Raw genomic sequence first — 8,533 nt, 5'->3', positions numbered from 1 at the left:
GAATTTTGGGGAGTCATAAGCATTCAGTTTGTTGCAGAATTCACCTGCTTTAAACTGGAAAATATAAAAGAATAGCAGCAACAAAATGCCAGCCAATTGAGAGCTGTGCCAGAATATTTTTAGCTATTCATTTCCCAAATGTCTAAAATAGTATATATTCAGAATTCAGTTCAAAATGAGATAAACGTGTCAGTCATATTTACCTCAATACATGACTATCATTGATTCAGTTAATTTTTTATTTATGAATTTATTTCTAAAAAAAAAATCCTTCAAAGTCATCAACATTAGATAGCATTTAGTTGTATGTTTAAGAAATCCATTCTTGACTAGAATAGAATAATACGAAATTGAGAATTCTTGGTGTGCATCTAAGGGTAAATCCATTTTCCTTCCAGATGAATATGATGGGAGCATTTCTAACTTAAAGCATTTTCCTTGTTACAGCCAAGTGGTTGCAGAAAATACGCACATAGGGATCCTGGATTTGTTATCTGAGAAACACAAGGTTCCTCGGTGTTTAAACCAGTTAGGCAGCTATTCTTTAAATAAGCTACTTTTTAAACGTGAATAAAATGTCGCCAGAGTTTCTGGGTGTTTGTGTGTGGGGTGTCATTTACCTAATCGCCCAGGCCCCTCTCATGACCATGGTGGTTTGTCTGAAAATCAGGGAGTAAGCATGTAATATTCTTTGTTAACTGACAGTTTTCCTTTGTTGGGGCTGAGGACAGCTTGCATCTGTTTCCAGGACATTACTCCTTAAACAGATGTTCTATATCTTCTACTTACTGCTCTGTTTTTTTGTGCATTTTATGAAATGTTACATTGTATGTTTAACTGGAATGATTTTGTTCTACCAAAAGATATTCACAGAGAATCACATGATTGTATTTCTTAAATACATATAAAAAGTTAACTCTAGCTAGGTGGCCGATACCAATTTCCTTTTAAAAAATGTTTTGGTAGGGTTGATGGTATAAAGGGAAGGATTACGTTTCTTTGAAGTCATATAAAAATCCTAGAAAAATAGTACAACTCAGAAAACCTGGACATGAGTCTTAAGTATATCAAGTCTATCACTTGGATCTTTGCCTTTCAAGTCTACTAGGGCATGAGGTATTTCTGCTCTTCTTTTGCCAAGAACATGCTCAAGTTGCTTTTGATTTGGTTTTCAAAGTTACAACTCAATATTTAAATTGCAAAGTATCCATAAATATCACTACTACTATGGTAGTACAAAAATACTCCCTACTCAATCCTTCTGTGTCAGAGATGAACACTGGACACTTCCTCTTGCTAAAAGGCCATTGTCATGTTTTTCTCCATCTCAGAGAAGACACATGGGGATGAGGCTGTTGTTCCTTTTTCATTCAATACTGCCATCCCTTCTTCCTGAAAGAAAATCTAGTTTAATACTTTTCCGTGAATCTATATCCTTCCCCCCTCAAAGCTTGAGGTTTTCTTTAGGATTCCGGCTTTAGACACAAAAGTTTGGCCATTCCATTTCTAAGGGTATGTGCAGAAAAGAGTTAGCACAGCAGGCCGGAGGCTACTTAGAAAGGACTGTTTGCAGGGTTGTCCCTTGGCTGGTATTTGGAAGCTTGGATTTCTGTTCCCACCATTTCCTGCCTAAGAGGGGCTCTCTGTGCCTGTTTATTTTTATGCAAGCAGTATGTTTTATGCAGAGCACCTGTTTCACTTCTGCAAGTCTGGAATTTTGGCAGAGGTTGTCCATGTGACCAGTCTTTGATGAAACCTTGGACACAGAGTCTCTCAAGAGTTTGTCTGGTAGATGATTCTATACACGTATTGCCACAGTTTGATGCTGAGGGAATTAAGGCCTGTTCGACTCCACTGGGAAGGGACTCTTGGAAGCGTGTATTTGGGTTCCTTTTGACTTTTTCACAAGTGCATTCACCTTTTGCTGATTTTGTTTTGTATCCATTTGCTTCAACAAGAGTTAGTCATGAAGACAACTATATGCTGAGTCCTGTAAGACTTCCTAGCAAATCACTGAAGTAGGATGCGGTCTTGGGGATCCTCTACATAGGAAAAATGATCGTTTACTATTTCCTGCAATTTCTCTACCAGTAATAACAGTAAAAGCAAGAAAAGAATTAGTATCTTAATGACTTACAGAAATTTAAATGAAATGTCCTGGATTGTTAAACTAAAACCAATGCTCCCCAAAGGATATCCTTGGTAATTCTGAAAGTTCTAATGCTTAGTTGTTGCAATGTGGTTAGGGAAGTTTTCACAGAAGAGGGAATCCTTGAGTCTATGTTTATGTCTTTTTAGAGATGACCTCTCATTTTATAAAAAATATTAATAGTATCCTAAGGCTATGCCATGGGATTCTAGCGGAATCAAATACTACTTTGTCTATAGAGCCTATGTAGATGGAAAGATAATACAAGAATACTTAAAAAAAATCTTGTTAATTTTTCTCTTTGATGCCATTGAAGTTATTTGCTGGAAATTTGTTGTGTGTGAGTGCATGTCTGCATTGCCTCAAAGCTTCAGGAAAGAGCACAGTTATAAAAAATCCATTAAATAAATAAATAGAGAGCAAAAAATCATCAGGACAGTCTGGGGCATTGTTGAATCTGTGTTGCGCTTTGCTAACAAGCATATCAGACTTTTCTAAGATAATACCAAAGCTGAAGGCTGGTGATTGAGTATGTGGTAAACTTATCAAATTGCTTTTTATCTCTTAGTCTCAATGGAATAAGTATTGCTGATTTTTCACCTGTGAACGTGTATATAAAATATTCGTCTGCAAGCTGGTAAAACGTGGACAAAATAAGTCACTGCCCATCGAGAGCAGGCCAGGTTTTTCCTGTCATTTTTTGGAAGCATTGGTTTGATCTCCAGTGATTGCTTCTTAAGAAACCTGTTTTGTATTTCAAAACAACCAATACAAAACAAAAAATATAAACATACATGCCCTGGCACAAAGTAATATTGTCTGGATATCAATCATTGACAAGATTCTATTGTCTATAGTGAAAGACCTGACATTCACAGCCAATGGCTCAGAAATGACTTAGTTTGTAGGAAAAATTAGCCAGAGTTAGAATTTTTAAAAACAAAAAGGGTAAAGATGTGATACACTTTAGTTTTTAAAATCTACATTATAGTTGATTTACACACAGAAAGAAATAGTTTTTGATGTGTTATATAATTGCCTTTTAGAATTTTTTTCTTATTTTTTTTTTTTTTCTTATTTTATTTTGTTTGTGTGTTAGGTTGATTGTTTATGGGGTGGGAGGAGCTCCAGCTAACTTTGTTGTGTTAGTCTTTTTTGCTTTGTAAATAATGAGAGGCCTCATTTTTAGTTGTTCAAGTTAGTTTTGGGACTTTTCCCTGCTAGCCAACTTAATGGACCTGATTCACTCCCTCTCAGTGGTGCTTTATGTTTTATTTTAGTTTTATTCATTCATTCATAAATATCTTGAGGACAGCTCAGGTCTTCCAGCCATGGTCTGCCACACAGATTGTTGTCTCTCTTCCATAGGGCCTAAGGAGCTCCCCACAGCTCTTCCCTCATTCCCTCCTCCACAGAGGGATGTGCTGACTGAATCCCTCTCACAGAAGCTTCTGTGTTTCCCCATATGAGGTCTTAACATCTGTGAGAACCTTTCCAGTGAAGAGCTGTCACTTCTCCTCAGTGTTAACCGTCTGCTTGCATCTTTGATTCTAATACCCAACGGAAGTTGCCTTATATACCTCCTCTTGAATTACTATTATCAGTTTTTACTGATTAAATTTTACTTCATTCCTTTGAAAGTAAAAGAAGGTGAAAGTCACATCCAACTCTCCATGGAATTCTCTAGGCCAGAACACTGAAGTGGGTAGTCTTTCCCTTCTCCAGGGGATCTTCCCAACCCAGGAAGCAAACCCAGGTCTCCTGTATTGCGGGCAGATTCTTTACCAGATGAGCCACCAAGGAAGTCCAAGAATATTGGAGTGGGTAGTTTATCCCCTCTCCAGCAGAAATCCCAACCCAGGAATCGAATCGGAGTCTCCTGCATTGCAGGCAGATTCTTTACCAACTGAGCTATAAGGAAAGCCCAAAGGCAGCTTTTTACAACCTGTCACTCTCCCTACAGCTGTTATCATCTTTACTTCTGCTGAATGTCTGGAATGAATGCTAATTATCACCATTTTCTTACCACTCATTTTTCCTGTTTGTAAAGGTCTTAATTTTTACTATTTAATGAGTATCTCCAGTGATTTTCTACCCACTAAGTTCAGTGGCCCTGGTTTCCCATTATTCTGACATTGAACTTTGCACTTTGTTGAATCTCTCAATAACTTGTGTTCATTTTCCTCTTTGAAATGTAACTCTTTCTCTTCAGCTTAGATTTTGCTTTTACTTATTCCTGAACTTTAATCACTGTCTTATGCCTCAGAACTCTGCTTTTCCCTGTATATACTCACCCTTTGGAGAATTTAGTGATAGACTTGATTTTAGATGTTATACCTTTGCTGAATTTAATTCCTAATAGGTATTTCCAGTTTTGCCCTCTAACCTGAGCAGAACATCTAGAAAAAATCAATTCAGTTCAGTTCAGGTGCTCAGTCTTATCCGACTCTTTGTGACCCCATGAATCGCAGCACGCCAGGCCTCCCTGTCCATCACCAACTCCCGGAGTTCACTCAAACTCATGTCCATCGAGTCAGTGATGCCATCCAGCCATCTCATCCTCTGTCGTCCCCTTCTCCTCCTGCCCCCAATCCCTCCCGGCATCAGAGATTTTTCCAATGAGTCAACTCTTCACATGAGGTGGCCAAAGTACTGGAGTTTCAGCTTTAGCATCAGTTCTTCCAATGAACACCCAGGATAGATATCCTTCAGAATGGACTGGTTGAATCTCCTTGCAGTCCAAGGGACTCTCAAGAGTCTTCTCCAATACCACAGTTCAAAAGCATCAATTCTTTGGCACTCAGCTTTCTTCACAGTCCAACTCTCACATCCATACAAAACCATAGCCTTGACTAGATGGACCTTTGTTGGCAAAGTACTGTCTCTGCTTTTCTATATGCTGTCTAGGTTGGTCATAACTTTCCTTCCAAGGAGTAAGCTTATTTTAATTTCATGGCTTGAACAAATAAATACACAATAAACATTCACTGAGTATCTACTGAGTGAACATAAAGGTAGACTCAGCATGAACTTTTATATATATATTTGTAAGAATGACAATTTTTAATGCCTAAGTTGAGAAAACTTTCAACAAAAGAATGATATTAGAAATAAAATGATTTTCTGCCAACTTTCTCAGAAAAAATGACAAAGGGGATTTTCTTTGTCCTAACATTTATTTTTTTTCCCTGTTAACATTTTTATTTTTCCAAGGTAACAGGAATTGTATACAAATGACAGTAGACCCTTGCCTCTTTATTTTTTATCTAAATAAAAGATAACTCAAAATGAATTCTCAAGAAAGAAAAAAAGCTATATACATAAAGAACTATATTTTCCTTCATCGTCTACTTGGAATCAGTAGTTGTGTTGCTGTCATAGAATCAGGGGAGAGGTTGTGATAAGTTGGAAGAGATACATATGCTGCTGTTATCATTTTACCCACAAACCACCTGCCATGCAACACATTGACAGCAGCAATGGCTACAGCAATTGATGGGCATTTCACATACACATTGCCCTGAGCTGAATTTTTGTCAACATAAATATGAATAACTCCTCCGTGTTTATTGCATTCTTCAATCACATCGTCTTTAATCTCTGTATCCCATCCAACTTCTTCTGTTTGAGGATTAAACATGTTAGAGAGTTGGAAACGCTGTGTTGCCAGAGGTTGAACAGAGGCAGCTGCAGCTAACGCTGAAGCTTCAGTCTGTTGGGAAAGTCTTGTTTGCAAATCTGCCACAGCACCAAACGCCAAAGAGCCACTCATTTGCAAAGCTTGCTGTGCTGCTGGCGGGATCTGCAAACCTGTACCCTCTGCAAGTCTTACCATTAACTGGAGACGACCAGTTGTTCCCAAGTCAATTCCAGTCCTTTCCAGTTCATCACTGTCCAAAAATGAGCTAGCACTGGAAGCATCAGTACGTTCAGTAACATGACCAACTTTCATGGGCCTTCCCGCTAGCTCAAATCCATCAAGTTGTTCCAAAGCTTTCTTGGCACATTCTGAATCAGAAAACGTAATGAATCCATATCCCCTGGATCGATCTGTTTCACTATCCATCATGAGCTGGATACTTTCAGTCCTTCCAAATGGCTCAAAAATCCCTTGAAGCATATCTTCAGTTATGTTAAAGTGTAACGAGCCCACATAAAGCCTCATAGGTCCAGCACTTCCCTTTTGTAGATTGTTTGCCATTGCTGCGGCTCTGTTTTTTTCTGCCTGTGATGCTTGTACTATGATCGGCACTCCTAAAACCCACTGACCAGTTAATCCTATTGCTAGAGGCACTGAGCTAACATCAACAAACTCCACATAAGCAATTCCTTTGGAACGTCTTGAATTTCTGTCAGAAATCATCCTCATATCACGAACCTTCGCAACTGTAGAGAAAAACTCTTCCAAATCCCTTGGCCGAATTCTCGCTGCCAGCTGCATGCAGAAAACAGTCCTTGCATCTCTTTCCTCAGGAGTGAGATTATCAATACGTTCCCTCACAGGGCTCTTGTCTTTTCTGAATGGACTTTTGCTTCAAGAACGTCATCTGTAAGGACTTCTGTAGCGGCCTCTGAATCTGCGATCTCGCCTTCTTGATCGGCTCCGTCTCCTTTCTTTGCTTCTATTTCGCTTCCTTTAACGGCTTTAGCTCTTTTTCCTTTCTCTATCTCTACTTCGCTTCCGTTCCTTACTTTTGCTTCTTTTTCGTTCATGACTCGACTTCTGCTCTTGCTTTTTTCCCTCTTTTTGGTACGTTCTTCATGGCCGTTAGCACTGCTCAACTTGTTCTCATCCTTCTTGTAAGGAGCCTCAAGCATTGCTTCAATATCAATATCGTCTGCCATTTTCTCTAAACGACTGTGCAGGCTTTCCGGGTCCCTGCGGTGCTCATATTCAGAAAGAGGGGGTCTGTGGCTGCCGCTGCTGTTGCTGCTGTTAAGCCACTAGGCCCAGGCTGTGGTACCACCCCGCCCGAATTTTGGGCTCAGAGAGTGGACAGGCCCAAGCGAATCTAAAAGAGACAATGGGATTAGAGGAACCCTCGCGGGAGTTCAGGACAGCGGCTTTGGCAGCTCAGGATCCACCCCTCTGTTCTAACATTTATAATTTTCCATTTCACATTATGTTGACCTAAGTGCCAACTGAAATTGAACATCCTACTTTGATTAAAGTCAGAAAATTCTAAGTAATAATGAATAAGCTTCAAGTTCAGTTTGAATTAGTTCCAGGGATGCCTAAGGGGTAACACAGGGAGGGATACTCCAATTTTTTTCCATCAGTCATTTTTGTAAACTTTCATCAAAGAAATCAGATTTTAAAATGCCTTTTTTCTATAGATGTAAAATCATCTCCAAAGTTTTTAAAAGTTTAGTCTGAGTATTCAAATGTATTGGGAAATTGACTCCTTATGAGCTTGATAATTTTAAAATGTGAGATTATTTTAGGTGTGGCTTGTGTGTGTGTGTGTAAAAAATCCTCATAACTTGGATTTTGGGAGCTTCACTCCAAAATGGTCTTATATTTGCTTCTGACAAACACCTCAGGGCTAAAGCTGGGTTTACATTAAATTTTTATCTCAAGGGTTTTCTTCATCTCTAAGGAACATTGGTTTAGAATCAAAATTTTCAGTTCCTTAGAGGTGCAGAAAACCCTTGAGAAGAAGTGAGACAACTGCAGACAACCTTTCATATCAGTTAACACTGATTTCATCATAAGAACCTTGGGGAGAAACCCTTGCCTATTTTAATTCAGAGAGAATTGCTCATTAATTTTTTCAATATGCAGACCATTTACTGTGTTAAATCAGTCTGATATGAAAAATGTTTGTTAACCAGAAGTATGTTGGTAGTATTTTACCTGTCAGGGAGTTTTTCAGCTATTACCATCAACTGTGAATTTTAGGTCAACTAAATGATCTGAAAGAAAGAGAAAGCAGAGGGGTAAATCCTGGAAAGAATTCCCTTTGAGTGCCTGATTGGAATGTGAAGCTAAAGATGAGGAAGAGAGGGTCTCAGTGAGAGAGGATGTTGGGGGCCTTGAGATGACATACTTTTCCCCTTTTTTCTTATTTTTGGTTTTAGGAGATTATCTGCCTTTAGTTCCACTAAGATGCAGTGAGGTGGTTTCACATGAAGCTCTCTGACTACCCTCTTTTTTTAAGTCTGACATTTAATTACATGGGCAGTAGCCTTGGCCTGTGTGCTGTTTTAATTCAGGGTCTTATCTCACAAAAACCTTAGCTGTAGACAAAATGAAAACATTTGTTTGGAATAAACAGTTTTCTCCAGTTTTTTTTTTTATATAACTTTTTTTTTTTTTACATTTTAAAAGCATTGCTCTTTACAGACATCAGGCAGTTCAATTTGAAAGTGGTTTTAGTGACT

The 8,533-nt window shown here is 38.6% G+C and overlaps 1 pseudogene; it reads right to left on the bottom strand.

Moving 5' to 3' along the window:
* Positions 1–5,323: 5,323 nt before the first annotated feature.
* On the bottom strand, positions 5,324–7,175 carry LOC101114268 (RNA-binding protein 39-like; annotated as a pseudogene).
* Positions 7,176–8,533: the final 1,358 nt, after the last annotated feature.

Source organism: Ovis aries, chromosome 5, assembly GCF_016772045.2.
Source record: "Ovis aries strain OAR_USU_Benz2616 breed Rambouillet chromosome 5, ARS-UI_Ramb_v3.0, whole genome shotgun sequence".
Taxonomy (NCBI): Eukaryota; Metazoa; Chordata; class Mammalia; order Artiodactyla; family Bovidae; genus Ovis; species Ovis aries.
Note: the sequence above shows the minus strand (reverse complement) of the source record. Positions and strands in the feature narration are given on the sequence as shown.